We start from the raw sequence: 21,332 nt of genomic DNA, 5'->3' as shown, positions 1-21,332 counted from the left end.
TTGCATTTATGACCGAGTGCTCCAAAGTTTCTCTTCACTGTCCAGTTCTCTGTATTTGTTCTCATCTACTGCAAGAAGAAGCTTCTCTGATGATGGCAGAGTGGGACGCTGATCTATGGTTACAGCAGTGTCATTAGGAGCCTTTTTTTTTTGCTGTGTTCCTTCAGGAAAACAACCATATTTGGTTCTTGTTTCAGGTTCTTGTTCTTCACTTTTGCTGTGTCAGACATAGGTCATTTCATGGAGTGGCCTTAAATCCAAGTATACAGTGGTTGGGTGATTCACATGGCGAGTGCCATTATAGCAGCAGCATATCTAATGCATATAGCATGTCGTTGTAGATCATAGGTTACCTTTCTTCTCTGGTAGCAGGCAGGGTACCTTCCAGTACCACTAGTCAGAAGGGGTGAAGGCTGTAGTTAGGCACCGGCTTGACTTCTCCATGTTCTAGGAGGTAGGTAAGTGTTGTTTTCAGCAATAGGGCTTTGCCATCAATTTGTAGAGAGCACTTAATAGCCTGGGCAATATCCCGGGTTGTTTAGGGGTCTCTATGGAGAACCTTTGGTCAATGACTCAGTCAGATGTAACCCAAGGTGAACTTGACATTTTACTTGATAGCAAAAGGTGTCTAGTTGGAGAATTATCTTCCTTGTTGTCTGGGGATTCCATTTAGATTTATTTTGAATATGTATATGTTTTAAGATGCTTCTGCAGTGGCAGGTTTCTATATGAACCCCCATATGGTCCTTAGTGTAACTTACCACTCCCTGGATTCCCTCCTTTATCCCCCTCTTTCTTCCCCTCCTCCATTTAATCTTCCTCTTCTAGTCTTCCCCCGTCTCTCTATGACTATATATTCTAGGGAAATGGTGGGCCCTTTAAGGGTTTAGTGGGAGGAAGTTAGGTCATTGGGGATATACCCTTGTAGACTTTGGTGGTTGATAATTGCCAACTTGACAGAATCTAGAATCATCATAGAGACAAGTCCCTGGGCACATGTATGAGGGATTATCTAGATTAGGTTAACCACTCTAAATTTGGGTGGCACCATCTCACAGGCTGCGGTCCCAGAATGAATAAAAAGGGGAAAGAGGGTTGAGCATCAGCATTCATGACTGCTCCCTGACCTCCGATGCCCTGCGAGCAGCTGCCTCACGCTCTGCTGCCAGGCCTTCCCCACCACAGACTGGAACCTCAAACTGTGAGTCCAGAGAAACCTGTCTCAAGTTGTTTCTGTCAGGTCTTTTGCCACAGCAATGAGTAAAATCACAAAGACTTAGGGACCGTAGGATCTTAGCCTCTCCTCCCTGATCTTTTGCTTACTGTCTGTTGTGAGGAAAGCATCACACGATCTCCATCACTATGTTCTGACTTGCCACAGCTCAAAGACAATGGGGCAAGCAAACACAGGCTACAACTGAAGCTATGAGCCCAAATGAACCTTTCCTCCTTATAAGATGATTGATTCAGGTATTTTGTCATAGTGACGGAAAACTCATTGACTCAGTGACTGTACCTATGAGAGTTGTAGACTCATTTGCTACTGTAGATCTTACACAGAGCCACCAATTCCTGGTCTCTTAGGATAGCAGTCTAAGTTGATCAAAATCACCAACCAGGGCCAGGTAGAAAGTTCAATTGGTATAGTACTTGCTTCACAAGCATGAGGACCACATAAAAGTGCTGACTATAGAGGATCCCTGCGGCTGGCTGGTCAGTTAGTCTATCCTAATTGGTGCTTTCCAGGCCAGTGAGAAACCATGTGTCAAAGGAAGTGGCTAGTGTTCTTGAAGACGTGTTCTTGAAGACGGCCTGTGAGATGGACCTCTAGTTTCTGAATATTCCAGCACATATATACACACATGTACATGGTCTAACATTCTAAAAAGTCCAGTCATCAGTAGGCTAATTAATTAAACGTATTTGTGTGTGTGTGTGTGTGTGTGTGTGTGTGTGTGTGTGTGTTGTGTTTCAAAATATGTTGTTTGGGATATAAATATCTGGTATATATATTCATAAAGTTTTCTTTGTGGTTTGAAAAAATGTTTAAAAATACCCTTAGGTGGACAACCATTTGTAGAGCTTCCAATAGGCTCTCCAGGGGCAGCAATGGGCTGGCTGAATTCTCCTGGTGACCTGCACCCTTGTGGCTCTTGCCCCTCCTCCAGGTATGAGGAAATTAATTCAGGTCAAGGGCAGGTCTTGACTGAAGTCACTAGGCTGCCAGGCATCAGATTCCAATAGGATATGCGACTCCTAGGCATTGGCTGTCCTACATTTGGCTCCTTGGCTAGGCTGCTGACTTGGAGGGGCTCTAATAAGGACCCTGGGGTGAATGCAAACAAATGCTCCCACCCCACTCAGACATTCCACCTCCTTAGGAGACACTGGAGAAGGGCTTAAGCTCTCATCTCTGCACCTAGTAACCTGAAGTCTTGGCTTATCACACCCTGTGCCTGACCCCAGTTTCCTCTGCTATAAGAGGAAGTGATGACAGCTCATGCATCCCAGGAATGCTGGGAATATGTGAAATCCTGCATGACCATTAGATCCCGTATATCCACTGTCTTGTCCTGTGACTGCTACTCCATGGATTAGGTTTACTGTGTTTGTATCCAGGGAGCCCAGCATTGTTTACTGCAGCCTCTGACTGGCAAACCCTTGACCCAAACTGTTGCTCAATGCTGGTCCTGATCATATGAGCCTTTGCGCCAGAACTTGGGTCCCCTGAGTCCCCATGGCCTGATCCTAAGACGCTGGGTTCTGGGCATGTGGCAATCATTGCTTCACATGGTGGCTGCTCTTCTTGCAATGGATATGGAGCTGGCCAGGAGCTGGTATCCATGTGCCCTATGTCCCGGGTGGGTTGCTGTGCTAAAGAATTGCTAAACCCAGCCAGTGACCCTGACATTCAGGGCGTTGGGAATATACACATTCCCCAGGGTCTGACATGGGTAGGGGCGCATAACCGTTGACCTATCTCTTTTGTTCCCATTCTTTACTAGGGAGCCTGAGTTCTAGCCTAGGGTCCCCATGTCTAAGCTTGAGTCTGTGGGCAGCATAGTCCTCCCTTGCCCATACCAATGGGATAGATATAAGGGTCTGCTCTAGACCCTATCCAAACCAGGTGCTGGGCATGTGACAACTTCCCTGGTGACCTTGGATCAATTTTTTTCCTCTCTGGAGTTTAGTTTCTCTATATGATACCTGATGCCCTCTGGGTGCCTCTCCAGCTCTCACAGTCTCAGAGCTGGTCTGAAACTGGACAATCTTGGGTGGTGTCATCCACTGGGAGCGGGTGGGGGGGGTACAGAAGAAGCAAAATGTCACTTGAGTACTAACTTGAGGTTCTGGGCAAGTAATAAGAGGCCTGTGACTTCTTACATACAACTTCCAAGCAGTTAGAAAGTTACTTCCCCTGCCAGGGCCCTAATTGGGGCACAGTTAGGTCCCAACTTGTGATTAACGTAAGGGTCTCTGAATCACTCTCAGCCCTTGGAACCTCTCTTGAGTGCCAGCTCATTGCTAGCCTCTCCTCCAGTCTTTTGACTCAATTTTCTTTTTTCTTTTCTTTTTTTTTTCTTTTCTTTCTTTTCGGAGCTGGGGACCGAACCCAGGAGCCTTGTGCTTGCTAGGCAAGCGCTCTACCACTGAGCTAAATCCCCAACCCCTTGACTCAATTTTCAAAATGCAAAGCAAGCTCTTGGGGAAGGGGCTAAGGTTCAGCATTGCTCTGTGCTGGCTCCCAGCTACCAGTCGCCCAAACCTGGGTGCCATACCTACCACCTCTGTTCCACCTCTGAGAATTGGTGGACATGGTGCATGGTGGATTCTGTTGCCCATGGTCCTGTGCTGTCCCCCAACAGTAAGTAGGTTGGCCCATGGGTCCAACATGACCTGGAGGGAGTGGTGGATTTCTACTTCCTCCAAGCCTATGCCATAAAGGTTTTGTTTAAGGTTTGTTTATTTTATGGTGATGGGGACCAAGCCCAGAACTTCCTGTGTGCTGGGAAAGCATCATACTACTGAGCTGCACCCCAGCCCACCATGCGACTTTAGATCTGAGGGAGGCCAGCAGCCAAACCAGGACATTTAGGCAACAGGTATGGGGAAACTGTGACCCCCTGCCACGAGCCCGTGGGACAGTTTGTGAAGGCGATCATAAAACATTACAGCTTGGGTGGCTTAAACAACATGGACTGCTTCTTCTTTTTTCTTCTTCTGGGTTCAAGAGGCCTGAAGGCCAAGACCAAGGTGCCAGCAGGGCCGGTATCTGGGAGGGCTTTGGCTTGAAGATGGCTGGCTGGCTTCATGCAGTGTTCCCACATGACCTTTCTGGATTGAGGACATCTTTCTGACCCCAGTTAACCTCGATCACCTCCTTGAAGGTCCTATTCCTCATGCCATCACACTGAGGGACAAGATTTCCACACAGTAATTTTAGGCGGACACAAGTCAGTCCAGAGCATCATGGAGGCAAATTCCAAGGACCAGCTGACCTTCGGATGCTGCAGCCCCAACTCAGCTAAGCTGAGTCTGATCTTAGACACGGTGTGAGGTGAAGGCTCTGTGGGAGAATTCCCAGCAGATCCCAGGACAGCTGGGACGAGCATCAGCTAGCAGACTTGGAAAATGTCTTCGGAGAGCATCTCTCCACCGACAGAGGTTACTTCGCTCAGTGTTTCTCTTTTCAGTCCCCACTGCTTCCGTTCCTCCAGTCTCTTGAGCCACTCACCCAGACAAGCCTGCTCTAAACCCCTGCCTCAGGCTCTGCTTTCTGGTGATCTCATTATAAGACCTACTGTGTACGTGGGGGTCTTATAATGAAGGCAAGACTGTTCAGTGGGTAGGGGCACTTGTTGCCAAGCAGGATGACCTGCATTTGATCCCAAGGATATAAGCAGCAGAAGGTGAGAACTGACTATAAGCTGTCCTCTGATGGGCACATCTATGCCATGGCACATGTGGAACCATCCCATCTCTGTAAAAACCCCGAATTTTTGGGGAATTATTTATTGATTTTTCATACAATATATTTTAAACATATTTCCTTACCCCTCCCTAACCATCGAACTTCATTCTCATTTTCATTCTCTCTCTTTCTCTCTCCCCCTCTTTCTCTCTAAATCTCCCCCCAAAAGAAAATCCAAAGAAACAAAATAAAATGCCAAACAAACCAAAATAAAGGAAAAAAAGACATCCTCTCACAGAAAAACCAAAACAAAACACAGAGTCCATTTTGTGTTGGCCACCTGCTTTTAGGCCTGGGCCTACCTGTTCTGGAGTGGATTGTGGCTGACAAACCCAGTGACACTCCACTGGAGAGAATTGATTTTTCCTAGGCCAGCAGGGATCCGTTTCAAATAGCTTCTTGGTTAGGGCTGGGACTGGTTCCACTTCCCCCTCTCAGAACCCGTCTGACTTGAGCCTGTGTATGCCATGGTCTCTCTGAGGTCATAGGTGCATCAGTACTGTTGTGTCTAGAAGACACAGTTTCCTTGGAACCATCCGTCCCCTCTGGCTCTTACAAGCTTTCTGCCTTTTCTTCCACATAGCTGCGTGGGCCTTGAGGGGAGGCTTTGATGAAGACATCCCGTCTCTGACCGCTCCAAAGTTTCTTACTCCGCACAGTGTGAAGTCGTGTGCCTCTGCGCTAATTCCCATATCCTGCAAGAAGGTTCTCGATGTGGATTGGGTGAGGCAGGAGTTGGTTCTTAGGAGTAACTTTGTTGTTTTTTCTTTTATAACAGTAGTGGATCTGTGGCCTCTCTACCGTGGCCTCTCTAGTCTCAGGTTCTTGGTCACTTTAGCACTGTCAGGTATGGGTTCCATGTCATGAAGTGCACCCCCCCCAAAAAAAAGTTGCTGCTTACTCTCATAACACCCGTGCCACTACCACACAGCGTGTCTCCCCGACGTCACTGTTGTAGGTTTCGAACTTTATAGTTGGATGATATCAATGGTCTCCCTCCTTCAGGAGCGTGCAGGGTGCCTCCAGCGCCGTGAACACAGTCAGCAGGAGTGGAGCTTCTAGATAGGCACCAGCTCAACTTTTCTGTGTTGGACTATTTAAGTAAGTGTTGTCCTCAGCAATACGGCCTTGCCATCGGGCTGTGGGGATCAACCAATAGCCTTGGCACTAGCCTTCGATGCTTGAGAGGTTCCATGGGATCACTGTGGCTAATGACATAACAATATGTAACCCGGTCATAGCACTGGGAGATTTTACTTGGTGGCATAAGATGTCCAGCTGGAGCACTGTCTCCTCTATAGCTTACTGACACCCTTTGGGGTCCTTTCACGTGTGTCTATATCTGAGGAAGCTTCCACAGTAGCAGGCTTCCTTGTGGATTTTCAAGAGGCATTTAGTGTTAGATGTCACTCCCCATATTCCCCATTTACCCCTCTCTCCCATCCCCCTCCCTATTTAATCCTTTTCTTCTAGTTTCTCTTTATTTGTCCATAACATTATATTTATTTCCTCTTACTTGGGGGATTCTCTCTTCCACTCTGGTTCCTCACTAGGTGCCCAACCTCTGTGCTCGGTTATTCAGGCTGCAGCTCACGTATGTAAAGTTTATGTCTAACATCCATATGTAAAGGGAAACAAGCGATATCTGTCTTTTTGGGTCCGGGTTACTTCACCCAGGACGGTTGTTTCTAGCTTCGTGCATTTACCTGCAAATTTCATAATTTCACTTTTCCTAACAGCTGAGTAATATTCCACGTGTAAATGCACCATGTTTTCATTAACCGTTCACTAGTTTACGGAGATCTCGGCTGTTTCTGGTTTCTGGCTATTATGAGTAGAACAGCGGTGGAAAAGGATAAGTAAAACTTAGAGTCCTCTGGGCAGATGCCCAAGTGCGGTAGAGATGGATCTTGAGGTAGATCTAGTCCCAGCTTCCTGAGGAGCAACCATACTGATTTCCACAGTGGCTGTGAAAGTTTGCACTCCCACCAGCAATAGGTAAGTGTTCCTCGCGCCCTGCTTCCTCTACAGTGCATGCTGTTGTTTCCCAAAGTAGTTCAGCTTTGTGAGTTCTTTGTATATTCTAGATACTCACCCTCAGTCAGGTGTGTACTTGATGTAGATCTTTTCCCGTTCTGTAGGCTGTCACTTTGCCCAAGTGATGGTGGCCTTCGCCTTACAGAAGCTTTTCAGGTTCATGAGGTCTCATTTATTGATTGCCAGTTTTAATGTCTGTGATATCAATGTCCTGTTCAGAAAGTCCTTTCTTGTGCCAACAAGATGGAGCCCTATTTCTCTTCTAAAGGACCTCCAGGGGGGCGGGGAACAACTTATGACATGACGTTCTAGCACAGAGTCTCTGAACTCTTGCTGGGTGGTCTTTGGAAGCCCTTCACATGGAGATTGCTGCCTCCACAAGTTTCCCAGTCTGTGGGCCAAGGTCTGTTTCTAAAAGTTGCTGAGATGTAAGGCAAGTGGGAGGCCTTTCATGGCCTTTCTCAGTCCACACTCAAATAGCTTTGCCCTGCTGTGCCCCAGGGGAAGGCCTTACTCTGAGCTATGCAGTTTTCATCAATGCTGTCCTTGTATTGACTCTGGGGAGCTTTAGTCAATGGGACTCACAGGATCCTAGAAAGTGAAAGTGATGGACCTGAGTCTTCTTCCCTAACACCCTTCCCTGAAAGTCACCATGGGCTGGCTACCTCTTTGGATCAAAGTCAGGCTCCTGACAAACTTTCTTCTTCCTACTGAGGTTCCGCTCCATGTTCTCCAACTTATTTCAAGCCCTAGGTTCTACCAGTCAGTGAATGCCCTCCAGTGGTCCAGCTCTAGTGACCTAGCTCCAGTGGTTCAACTCCAGTGGTCTAGTTCCAGTGGCTCAGCTTCAGTGGTGCAGCTCTAGTGACCCAGCTCCAGTGTGTCAGCTCCAGTGGTCCAGCTCCAGTGGTTCAGCTCCAGTGGTTCAGCTCCAGTGGTTCAACTCCAATGGTCTAGTTCCAGTGGCTCAGCTTCAGTGGTGCAGCTCCAGTGACCCAGCTCCAGTGTGTCAGCTCCAGTGGTCCAGTTCCAGTGGGTCAGCTCCAGTGGGTCAGCTCCAGTGGGTCAGCTCCAGTGACCCAGCTCCAGTGTGTCAGCTCCAGTGGTCCAGCTCCAGTGGTTCAGCTCCAGTGGTCTAGTTCCAGTGGCTCAGCTTCAGTGGTGCAGCTCCAGTGACCCAGCTCCAGTGTGTCAGCTCCAGTTGTCCAGCTCCAGTGACCCAGCTCCAGGGACCTAGCTCCAGTGGTCCAGTTCCAGTGGGTCAGCTCCAGTGGGTCAGCTCCAGTGGGTCAGCTCCAGTGACCCAGCTCTAGTAGTCCAGCTCCAGTGAGCCAGCTTCAGTGGTCCAGCTCCAGTGAGCCAGCTTCAGTGGTCCAGCTCCAGTGGTTCAACTCCAGTGGTCCAGTTCCAGTGGCTTAGCTTCAGTGGTCCAGCTCCAGTGTGCTTTTTGTTCTCTATCAGGTCCTAACACCATTCTGTTCTCATGGTCCCTTGCTGTGGTGGAAAGAATGACATGTTGCTCAAATGACTATAGTGGTTCCAAGCACCGTGCTCCTTCCCAGGCCACTTCCAAGTGATACCCCCACCCCGTTATGAGGTGAAGCTCCAGCTGGCTGTACTCCAGGAATGGAAGGTAACATTAGAAGAAGCCTCTTAGGACTCTGCAACCCTCAGACACAGTGATTGGTCATGGATTGCACTAAGCTACCTTGGCCCAGCCAATCAGGTTGAAGTTTGACAGGTGCCGCTTGGAAATCTCTGCAATGTCTGGCCTGAAATTTCCATACCCACGTGGAGCTTTGTGTGGTGTGAAAGCTTCATCTTGAACTAAGGTGCAATGTGGGTCAACACCTCCATCTCTTCCTCAGCCAACTTAAAAGATTGTATGTCTTTGGACAAAACTCAACAATTCCATGCCTCAGTTACATCTTAAAAGGGGGCCTGGTGGGTGTGGGGTGTGACTTAAGGATGTCTTCCTCGCTTGGGTTCGATCTGCAGCAGGTGTGATAGCAGGTACAAAAGTTGGCGAGTACCTTGGGTGGATTCTTCAGAGATCTACTTCATGAAAAGAGACTGGAGCTAAAGCAACCTTTGGTGTTCCTGGGCCCTGTCCGTCCTGAGACCTGGATGTAACTCAGTGGCGCTGGGCCATGGGGTTGTGGAATAACCGAAGTGTAACTGTACCTCTCTACCTAGGCTTAGCTCCCCTGCTGGCTTCTGGGACTGTTACTTTGGTATTCTGTTCCACTGGCTTACAAGAGGAAACCTCCACAGGTCCCAGACTCCCAGAACTGTAGCCAAACATGGGTGCCCCGAAGAGGGCCACAGCGGCTGCTGGGTCCAGTGGAGTGCCATGCTGGGGGCGGTTATGAGGAGTGAGTGGGTTGTGGCGTTCATCTACTTAGTTTAATCCCCTTACCCCTAAAAGCCTTGGCGATCATTGATCATCAAGGGAGACTGCCCAGGACCCTTGGCAAACAGTCATGTGGCTGCAGTCAAGCCTGGAAACTCCAGGAAACAGATTCAGAAGCAGAGCCTTCCATCGCACCACAGTGCCCTGGTAGTCTGAGGTCCTCATTCCCCAGTGAGTTTCCTTGAGCTCACACTTCCCTTTAGAAAGTGCAAACATACCAGTGTCGGAGAGGACATTCAGCTCTGTTTTATTTCCCACTGCGATGTCATGAGGGCCCTGGGTGCCACCCCCAGCAGACAACAGAAATAGCACTTCTAGGATCAGGCATGATTGCTTGTACATTGCTGAGCTTGCATTTCTGTTTCCTCTACCTACAAACCCCTTCTGAACAGTCTCTGTTAGAGCAACTTCGGACGAACCTCTAAGACCCAGCTGAGCTGCTGCCTTCTCTGTTCACCAGACTGGGCTAGGGAACCCACAGAATCTCCTAAGTTCTGTCTTCATCCATGTTGCCCTGACTGGGTCAGGCCTGTAACACGTTTACCCAGGTGTCCCAGTAACCAGGATCTGGCCTATAGTCGGTGCTCTACATATGCTCACCTCATTCTTGGGTGAACGCATTGCCATTACGTTAACAGCCATGTGTGCTAACCTGAGGTCTTGGTCTGGGTTCCTGCTCAGAGATGTGCGTGCAATTGATAGATTTGGGGGTGGACAGAGAGAAGCAAGGGACTGATCTGGTGAGGGTTGCTGGGGGAAATGGAAGCCTCCTGGTAATTCAATGACAGAGCAGAATCCTAGCTTGAGAAGGGTTTCAGGCAGAGGGATGGGGGTCGGTGGTCTGGGGCCTAAGTGGGAGGTGAGGGGTATAGATGTGGCAGCCTTTACGTGGCCTCTGTACTTGAAGCGTCCCTTCCAGTGACGGTATGGTACAGGGTCTACATCACTCTTTCTGATTACCACCACACAGCAATAGAGCCTGACCCAGAGCAGCTCAGTGGTCTGAAGGAAAAAAAGGAATGGAGTAGTGGATAAGATAAGGAATGGGGGTTGGGGATTTAGCTCAGTGGTAGAGCGCTTGCCTAGGAAGCGCAAGGCCCTGGGTTCGGTCCCCATCTCCGAAAAAAAGAACCAAAAAAAAAAAAAAAAAAGATAAGGAATGGATGGTGGTGTCGTGCTAGCAAACGGTTGGTCTCTGAGAGGATAGACTAGGAGTCTATAGGCCCCTGGGAGGGGGTCCAAATGAGACAGGGAGGGAAAGAAGGAGAGATAAATATGCATATACACATACATACATATACATACACATATATACACACACATATACATGCACACACATATATAAACACACATATACATACACACATATACATACATACACACATATTCCTACATACACACACACATAAACACATATACATATACATACACACATATGCATACATACACACATTCATACATACACACATATACATATATACATACATACATAAACACATATACACACATACACATACATACATGTACATACATACATACACACATATACATATATACACACATACATAAACACATATACACATGTAACATAATACATGTACATACATACACACACAAACATATATACACACATACATAAACACATACACACGTACACATACATACATGTACATACATACACACATGTACATACACACATATACTGTACACACATATACACATATAATAGATACACATGCATACACTTCATATGTATATATATGGGTTGGGCAGGACTGGAGAACAGGGAAGTCAGCCATGGCTGGGGCCACCTGGGCAGGTGAACCTGAAGAAAGGCTCATTTCACATGCTGTGTGGGGTGGAGAGACTCCCCAGGCCTCAAGGCCCTGTGGCTGTGGAACAGCTTTCTTCCTGGGCCTGTGGGATTGCGTGACTCCCGGAATGCTGGGCCCAGGGTGTGGAGGCAAGCAAACGCCATTAGGCCTATCACTGATCTAGAGGTGCAGATATGGAAGTTTGAGGAGGCCCAGCCGGCTCTGCCCAACTGTAAAGAGACGTGATTGAGGCGGGTCATTGGGAGGTGGCAGTGATTAAGGGGGGGTGGGTTGAGGCCTGCTGACTTCCTGCATAGCAGGCAGGGCGACAGAGGAAGTCAGTGATGAGGATTAGTCATGGTACCAGCCTTCTTCTGGAGCCCATAAACCCAGGACTTCAATAGCTCCAAGGGAGAACACCTGGCCCAGCCCACAGTCTAATGTCACTGCCACCTTGGAAGTAGCTGCCCTGAGGCCTGACTCTGACCTGTTTAGGTTGGGCAGACAGAGGCCCTGAGCAGAGTCACAGCACTTCTGAGGCTCTCTGGGCCCTTTCTCTTTCCAGCACCCCATGACACCCCTAGGCAGCCTTGTAGGACCTGGACCAAAGCCTTCACCTCCCTCCCACAGACGAGAACACAGGGCCCAGAGTTTCAGGATAGAAAAGGGTGGGAGGGAGGTTGCAAGGAGACTGCCCAGGCTACTGAGTGTCAGCTGCTGCAAACCTAGGTTTGGACCCTGGCTTAGGTCCAGGGCTACAGGTAGAGGCGATGGGGGAGGGGTCAATAGGGAGAAGGGACTTAAGAAAAGGACTCTGCCCTTGGGCCTTGCCACCTGTCCGGGGCTCAGCTTGGCGGTTATAAAAGTATCTCCAGAAGGTAAGGTGTTCTCTGAGAAGTTGTCCTTCCAGTGACCAGATAGGGTAAAGTTTTATGAAGGAGGCAGGACAAGGCACACCCTTTCTGTGGTGCACATGTCTATGTGTGAGAGATGCTGGGATGGGTCAGCCTGTAACTGGGGTGAGGACCATCTGTGGAGGCCTCCAATCCTCCACTCCTGGGGGTCATTGGCTCTGCCAATGTGAAGGGTCATCAGTATTACCGATCTCAGAAGACTTAAGTTCCAGTTGGCTTCATCGCTCACAAGCCTTTGAAGAACTTTGAAAAGGAAAGAGTACTACCTCACTGTGGACATGGGGTGACATGTGGACATGGGGTGACATGGGTCTTTGCCCAGGGATGACTTCAGAACTTGCAGCTGGTCGGAATAAGGTCTCCAACAGTCCCGGCACATAAATAGTGCCCAATAGGTATTTGGAGAATCTTTTCAGGGTTTAAAAAGAAAATAAGAAAAAAATGTGTCAAGTTGCCTGATGACTTCAGTGGGGGGAATGGGGCTTGGAGAGTCAAGATGGCTCCTCTACTGCCCTTTACTGTGGCCGTTGAGTGGTTGTCAGTACTTTCTTCCCTGACCCTCCCATATCTTCCAGATCATTGCACCCTGACGATCCAGATCCCCATTGCATCCCATCTAGGGCCCTGCAGGTAATCTTTCCCCAGGAAGTAAAACACCACCACATAGACTGTGTCACCAAGTTAACACCTGCTCCTTGTCTTCTGCGCTCCCCTAGACTGTTCCCACACCTGTCTGCTCCTTCTGTCTCTATGACCGAAGCCATCCCCTCCCACTGCTGCTGTCACTTGTGGTAGCAGCCTCTTGGTGGTCTCCCCATCACCCTCGTCTTTCTAGTAGCTGGCCAAGGGGTTTCAAATGAGTGTCTGCCATGCTACTTTCTAGCTTGGATGTCTCCCAAAGCCTTATGTGTTAAGGCCTGACTCCCAGGCGATGGGACCTTTGAGGAGCAGGGGTTTGGAGATCTTAGGCCATCACGTGTATCCCCTGAGGGGATTATACATAGAGCCCCAGCTTGTTCCTCTTATTGTTTTTTGGTTACTGTGTGCAGCCGAATCTGGCTTCAAGCAATGTCACTTACCAATCATGGATTTGAAAGCCCCAGTCTGTGGGCCAGAGCAAACCTCCCCCTTTACAAGTGTGACTTCCTCAGGGAAGCAAGCATACTTGCTAAGTCTCCCATGGCTTCCCGCTCTCCTAGGATGAGCTCCGATCTCACCAGTCTAGTCTGCCTAGCTCTCGTAGCCCGATGGACTCTATTCTGCTGTTCTGGTCCTCTTGCCCCAAGTACCCTAAGCTTTAGTGAAACAGAAACACCGCTCTTTCCCATGTGCTGTCCACTTTTGCACACGAGCCTCTCTTTTAGCATTTCTTTCCATCCTGTCTGCCCAGGTAATTCATAAGTCCTCCTTTGAGACTCCAGTTCAAATGTCACCACCTCTCTGAAGCCTTCTCTTCCCTTGGCAGCCAAGTTGACTTTCTCTCCCACTTTTACAGGAATGGAAACCCCAGAGCTCAGCCTGCCTGGGAAATTTTATATAATCTTTTATGATACCAGAGGGCATCTGACACCAGCTGGAAGCTAAGGCTACCTTTAGTGGCAACCTGTCCCCAATGCTAACCTTTGAGGAGGGAGCAGAGTGGGCAGTGCTGGCCCTGCTTCACCTTGGTGCCTCCTCACTGTGACTTCCAGGGGTAGCTATGCACTCCCTAAGCTATAGAAGAAGAATCACAGAAGGTTCCAGAAGTCTTGCCCAAGGCTATCCAGCCTTGCCCGCCCTGCCTCCAGCCCTCTGGCTTCCCCTGCTCGCCAGGCTTCTCTGGCTGCCAGCTTCTGTGTTTATCTCCACAAAAGTGAGTTCCTTGGTGGCCTGAGTCACACCAGCCTTATCTCTATGTCCCTAGAGGCTGAGGAGAGCTGGGGACAGGCAAGGCCAGTGAACATTTACTGACATTGGCTCTATTTTTTCCTTGTCTTGCTCTGCTGACCTCAGGCTACCTCCCCCTCCTCTCTGTCTCCCCAAGCTCAGAGTCTTTAATGGCCTCTCTGCTTGGTTGGAAGAGACTGTCACCCGTGTGACACCCGGCAAGCCATATCTTTTCTCTAAAGGTCAATAGGGCTTGCGTTTCTGAGTGTGTGGTACACAGCCCTGTCCTAGAGGCTTGTGAAGCCATAAGAGGAAGCAAGTACCCCATCTTGGGGAGAGTTTTCCTTTTTGGAAGTCCTTGGATTCAAGTGAGACACATTTGGTTTTCAAAGAATATTTTAAGCATGATTTTGAAACTAAAAAAAAAACCCAAAAGATATTCAACTCTTGGTATCCATGGCTTCCACATATGTGAACCCAAACAATTTTGCATATAATATTAGGGAAAGTTATGTCTGTACTGAGCATGTGCAGACTCGGGTCATTGTTTTCCAAATTGGCGTGGCACCTCTTTCCACAGCACCTTAGCTGAGTTGAGCGTTTTAATGCAGACATGGTTTTGAACTTACAGAAGGGTGTATGAGGGTTCCATGCAAATCCTGTGCTGTCTTACACATCTGGCCACAGCATCTGTGGATTTCGGGGCTGGAGCCCAGACCTGTGCGTTGGTTTGCTTCATGGCATGGCCTGCATACTCATTCCCACCTGTCTCCCTGGGCTGTCCCTCGGTTGAAGCTTCTTGGAGGTCTGAGGGCCTCCCTCACCCCCCAGCTTGCCTCCTCCGATGGCATCTCTGAATCCTGCCTTCACTTTGCATGTGACCTCTGCTAGGGCCTCCTCTGCTCAGATATCCTTGCCATGAGCTCCTGGCTGTGTCCTGACCCAAACACTGCCTTACTAAGCTTGAGCCAGGACTCAGGAGGTGGAAGGCAGTTTATGAGCAAAGAGTGTGCGTGGTGTTTGAGAGAATAGCCACCCTCATCAGGCAACAGAGCAAGGAGAAAACCTTGGCTAGCAACTTGCCAGTAGGAGGCAGCTCCTAAAAAAAAAAAAAAAAAAAAAAAAGTCCCCCTTCATCAGCAGCTGTCCCACCCCGGGAGCCCTGGGAGGCCTGGCCATAGTGCAGCTTTTCCAAGGCATGTTGCCCACCACTGTGGCAGCAGCGGCAGCATCGTCGATAACATGGGCTCCTTGGAGGCATAACATGGGCTCCTCCGAGGACTGCCTGGAGCTGGACCATCTGGCAGGCAGGGTGGCCAGGGACCCCAGGCCAAGCTGCCAGCAACTGACTCAGCACAACGCCCTTCTCTAAGCTTGGCTTCGGGTGGGAACCAACCCGCCATCCGGTGTCCCCTCCCCTGCCCTTGGAGGCGGCCAACTCACTCAGGTTGGAGCAGCCCCAGGCCCTTAATGAGCGCAGGCTGCAGCCTGGCCCAGGCCTGGGTGGCTCTGAGCTGAGAACACATGCTCAAGCAGCAAAGACCGTGGGCCTCTGATGGACAGCCAGAGCTCTGTCCTCTGGCCTGCCTCCCCAGGAGGCCTGCGTTCTCGGGGTGTCATGGCTAGAATCTAGCTGTGCTGATAGAGAAACTGAGGCCCAGAGAGGAATCAACATGCTCGTAGCTGCCAACAGGTACACAGCCACACCAGCATTCAAATTCAGTTGATTTCAGCCCCCCCAAGCATGCGTGCTTTCATTTTCTCAAGTAGCACAACCAAGAAAGACACCTGAATTGTGTGGGTCTCCACCTTTCTTTCTTCAATCTTTAGGCTAGCTCCCTGGGTTCACTGGGTGCCAAACCCTCTTGTCTGCAACCAACAGTGATAATAAGGTTTTTGTCTTGGTCTCTTTATTTGATCTTCCAGGAGACGTGTAAGCTAGGTACCACTGGTATATCCGGGAACAGAGGCCCATCCTTGCCTTGTGATGAATGGACTTCCCCAGAGAGGACTTGTCCACAGCCTCAGAGCTAAAGGTGGCAGGTCTGTCAGTCAGACCACGGAGCCTCTCATCCAGACTCCATGGTTTGTAGTACCTCGGAAGCCGGCCTGGGGAGTCACATTCCTACTCTTGCAGGAAGCCACTTCTGTTGTCCCTGAGACCAGCCCTTGGCTCTAAGCAGATCCCAGAAATGACATTCTCCCGGGAACATTTGCCCTGGAACATATTTACAAAACTCCAGAGGGATGGAAATATCCCAACCCACTCCCTACAGAGTCAAATTAGCAATTTTCTTATTCATTATAACCCCTTTGGAAATTCAAACTATGTAATATTTATCTAAAATTAGGAGCAGAAGTCGCCAGAGGAAAGCCCTGGTGCTTTTGGAGAGAACATTCCCTCAGCCTCGTGCTTTGCACTCGTTCTAAATCAGAGCACAGTACAGTTGCCTTTCAAATAGTTTTTCCCTCCTAATATTTGCGGACTAGGGACAAACTCTCTTGAATATATTTTCACTCTGAAGAATTCAGACTCTCAGTCAGGTGGCGGCGGCTCACGCCTTTAGCAGAGGCAGTGGCAGGCCTATCTTTGAGTTTGAGACCAGCCTGGTCTGCAAAGTAAGTTCTAGGACACCCAGGGCTGCACAGAGAAACCCTGTCTCAAAACTCAAAACAAACCAACCACTCAAATAAACAAACGCAGACTATGTTGTGGCGTATTCTGGGTTCAGACACACTAAGATAGAAATACCTTCATGGGCCCATCTTGTCTTATGTTTTAAAAATTACACTCACATATTCATAGTCTCTCTCTGGCTCTGTTGTCTCTGCCTGCCTGCCTGCCTGCCTGCCTGCCTGCCTGCCTGTCTGTCTGTCTGTCTGTCTGCCTGCCTGCCTGCCTGCCTGCCTGCCTGCCTGTCCGGGTCTCTTCCAGTCTCTGTGTGTGTGTGTATGGGTGTGTGTGTTTACAGTGTGTGTATTGTGAGTGCAGTGTCTGCAGAGGCCAACAGAGGGCATGAGATCATTTGAAGCTAGAGTTACAGGTAGTTGTGAGACACCAGACGTGCAAGCCGGGAACCAAACTCAGGTCCTCTGCAAGAGTCAGTAAGTGCTCTTAACTGCTGAGCCATCTCTCTAGCTCTTGGATGTCTTATTTTTAAATTAATTACTTTCTGTGGTCCTGGAGATAAATCCAAGGCTTCCTGCATTCTAGGCAGCACCCCAGGCCTTAAAGGGCACACGTTAGTAACAGCAGCAATAATCCTGCCTGTGAGTGACAGGGATGTGCCAAGGAACTCTGAGGATTACTTTATAGTCATTATTACATCACAATCACCCCGGAGATGGTATTATTACCCCATTTTACATTTGAGGGCAATTTAGACCTAAAGAGATTAAGACACTGGCCATTTCCTCATGGTCATTAGACTGGTACATTGTAGAGTTGGAATTTTAACCCCAGCCAGTATAACTCTAGTTAACCAGGATGCTGTTATTTGAACATAGTCCACGCCAGGCTCCTACCAGCCATATGTAATGATCTGCGATCTTACACCAGTGCTCCCCCCAAGAAGTTTGCTCCATCCTTCCCTCCCTTCTCCCGCTGTCACTCAAGGTAGCTTGAAGGGCTCCATGCATTTGGGATCTTCTCATTAAGCTATTAGCCCCTCTGGTGGTAGTGCTAGCATTTGGAAAGAAGATACAGGCAGCCAACACTTTGAATATGTTGACCTTCGCTGTTGCTGTCTTGTGTAACTACTTTGTTGTGTACCAGAGACTGAACCCAGCGCCTTGTGTTCTCGGCAAGTGTTTGACTGCTGAACTGTGACCATAGCCCTAATTCTTGGTCAAGTGGTCTTTCTGGAAAATAGATATGGATGTAGATTGGAGACCTGGGAATAGAAACGATCTTGATATGGAAGTAGGTAAAGCAATGGAGACTGAGTTCCTTGCAGAGGCAGAAATCCTTTGTGGGTTGGGGGTATGTGAGGCCTTGGCTCCTTGGAACTGGAAGGAACTGTGAATTAGGAAGAGGATGCCATTGTGTGGGCCAGAAGACTGTCACTGGATTACAGGGTCAAAGTGAGTCAGAACCTCAGGGTGCATGAATAAGTATGATAAGTGGGGACCAGGGGGGCAAAGCAAGGCCTCAAGGCTGGAAGTCTCTAAGGAATCCATCCCCTCAGGTAGCCATTCAAGCCTGGGCCATCCTGGAGAGCCTTGGAGAGGGAATGTATATTTTGGGCGGTGTTGACTTTGGGAAGCTTGCTTTCCAAACTTCAAATTTGATCACATCCCTCTGCTGCTTGGCAACTTCATCTGGATCCCTGTGGCCTCTAAACACAGTCCAAGAGATCTCCTTACCATGGGGTAGACTCATGGCCCAGTCTGACACATGCTTGGCCCCTCGGACTTTCCACCCTGACCCTCTTGGAGAGCTGGGACACTCCTCTGTGTCATACACTCTGAGGATCTGCATCTCTCGGCAGCTCAGCTCTCACTTCTGGGCTGTATCTACTCACCCCTCGAGGGCTGGGCCTGTCCCTCACCTTCTCTCCAGGGTAGACTTTGCCAAATATGAGCTGTGGATGAGACTAGATCGTGCCTGGGTCTCTTAACTCTAAGATCTGCTGTTTTGTTCATTTGTTTGTTTGGTATCTATTTATTTTGTGGCTTCTCACGCCACATGGGGCTTGCTGTTGGGCTAGGCTGGCTGGCCGCTAAGTCTTTGGGATAGGGGGTCCCCCTATCTGTCTCCCTAGCGTAAATCTTCTACATGGACACTGGGGATCTGAACTCAGGTCTTCACGTATGCACAATAAACAGTATACTCACTAAATGATCTCCCCAGTCTGTGTTTATGTGTTTATTCATTTTTTTTCAAGCAAGAACTTGCTTTGTTGACCAGGCTGTCCTCAAATTTCTAGCAGTTCTTCAATGCCAGTCTCCTGACTAGCTGGGACTAACATGTGCCTCCTGCTTCTTAATCTTTTAAAACTTATTCTCTCTCTCTCTCTCTCTCTCTCTCTCTCTCTCTCTCTCTCTTCTCCCCCACCCGTGTGTGTGTGTGTGTGTGTGTGTGTGTGTGTGTGCACGCGTGTGTATGTGTGTCTGTGTTTGTCCAAGTGACAGACGAGGGATAGAATGTACATCTAACAGGGTGTTGATGTATGCAGAGATCCCCAGGAACCTGGCTAATAACCAGGTTGGGGTGAGGGAAGAGGAAATCAGGGAAGTGTCTATCTAGAGAAGGACAGACTCCCCAGCTCTTTGATCTTATGATAGCACTGATGATGATAGAAATGAACTATGATTTTTGCCCTTGTGATTGGGAGGAATAAAGAGCTCTATCCCAGTCCTCACTTTGGGCATCCCCCATCCCTGGAACCATCATCTCGCCTCCTTTCCTCAGCACTACAGTTGTAGTAGACAACACACAAGTCAGGGCCTACTCATGGCAAGGACTTGCTCTTTGATGGCCAAGGAAGAGTCACTGGAAGACTGTGGCCGATGCACTCTCTCTCTCTCTCTCTCTCTCTCTCTCTCTCTCTCTCTGTGTGTGTGTGTGTGTGTGAGACCATCCCTCTGGTTTAGGACTTCAAACCCACAACTGGGAATCTGCACTATGACACCAGCTAATACCATTGTACAGGGAGGGACACACTGTATAGAACCTGGGACCTCACACAGGTTAAACACATGCTTTACCTCTGAGCTGAACCCCCCTCCCCTATAACCCCCCTGACACCCCCAACTGAATCCTCCTTGCTCCTCACTTGGACTTAAACACGGAAGTCAAACACGATAAAAGGCAAACAAGAACAAAAGCCCAGAAATGCAGGTTAGCTCAGGTTTCCTACGGTGGAGAAGCTGGGTTTCCCATGGCTGTGAAGTTCTGGTTTCTTGAGGAGCCTGCTAGTCCCGTGTTCCACTCATCACAGAAAGATGTTGAAGGATGCTGGGCTGTGGTTAGTAGAGGTGTGGGATAAGGGCTTGACTCTTGACCAAAGTTACTTTTCTTCCTATTTTTATTAACAGGCATCCCTAAGTGTGTTTGAGCCCAGAGAAAGTGCTTGAATAACCGATGATGCATGTGTTGATTAACTTGTGAATCATGCTGGGGGGAGGGGGCAGGGAAGGGGCAGGAGCTTTAGAGATGAATATAATGTGTTGTAAAATATTTAGCAAATGATCATCCAAGCCACAGGGAAAAATCCAAGAGATGGGAATTTGAAAGCTGCCAGGATTTAAAAGCTATTTAACGCTAAGCATCAGTGCCAAAGAGCTGAGAGCGTCCCTCTCCTTACTCCATTGGCAACAGAGCTTGAAAATGTGGAAAGGGCTTGGCTAGGCTGTGGAGCACTAGTGGGAACCCAGATCAGGCAGAGAGCTGAAAGGCCTTTTGTTTGAGAGCCTTGTAAACAAGGGATCGCCTCCCAGGTTCCACTGAGAGCCCCACCTTGCCTGTGGCTTGCACATTTTCTCTCACCATCTCCCTGATAAACTCCCAATGTGGCGCCAACGTTGTGAAGACACCCAGCAGTCATCTAGATGTTTCAAAATCCCCGGATGCTCTGCATCAAGGCAGAAAGAAACCACCATATGGCCGAGTGAATTTGTCACCTTCCTTCCAAATGTTTGGATGTCACTCAGACAGCCTTGGCTCTGGTTCCTATGCGTCTTAGCTCTATCTGTCATTTTAAAGGTTTGGACTCTGAGGTTGCCTTTCTGAAGGGTGTAGTGTGTGTATATTTTTAGGGCTGGAGTCAAGACTCGCTTTCATAATCTCACTCTTTGGAGATACATTTCTTTCCAAGAGGATAGAAAGATCTTTCTTGATGTTTTGGCTTGACAGCCCCCAGCTCTAAAGTTGTATCCTCCTGGGTAGAAACACCACTTGTTACGGTAAATGAAGGGATTAAGTTAGGGCATGGGAACAGTCTTCCTGGAGAGCAGAGACCGCATGATCATTCAGTAACAGGACATGCTTTAAAGACGTGATGTGAACCTGACGGCTTTAACAACCCAGAAGCCTCTAATGCTAGGGAACAATTTATAATCTGCGAGCTGGCATCTGTTACAAACGTAGTATGAATCGTGAGCCTTTGAGTTTGGTAAAGTAAGGGATTTCTGGGCAAACGGTCCTTGGGAGGCTGATGGGAGGAGTCACAGTATCTCTTCTGTTTACCTCTAGGGTCAGGGAACAGCAAGGCTCTCCTCTTTTCTGTTCTGTTGTCCTTGCTGGTTTTTGTCTTTAGTTGTCTTTCTTGCAGATTCTCAATTCAACACCATCCCTGAGGCCTGCCTCTGACTCC

The sequence above is a fragment of the Rattus norvegicus genome, chromosome 4, assembly GCF_021556685.1.
Source record: "Rattus norvegicus strain SHRSP/BbbUtx chromosome 4, alternate assembly SHRSP_T2T, whole genome shotgun sequence".
NCBI classification, from domain to species: Eukaryota; Metazoa; Chordata; class Mammalia; order Rodentia; family Muridae; genus Rattus; species Rattus norvegicus.
The sequence above is the reverse complement of the archived record's forward strand: the minus strand, read 5'-3'. Positions refer to the sequence as shown.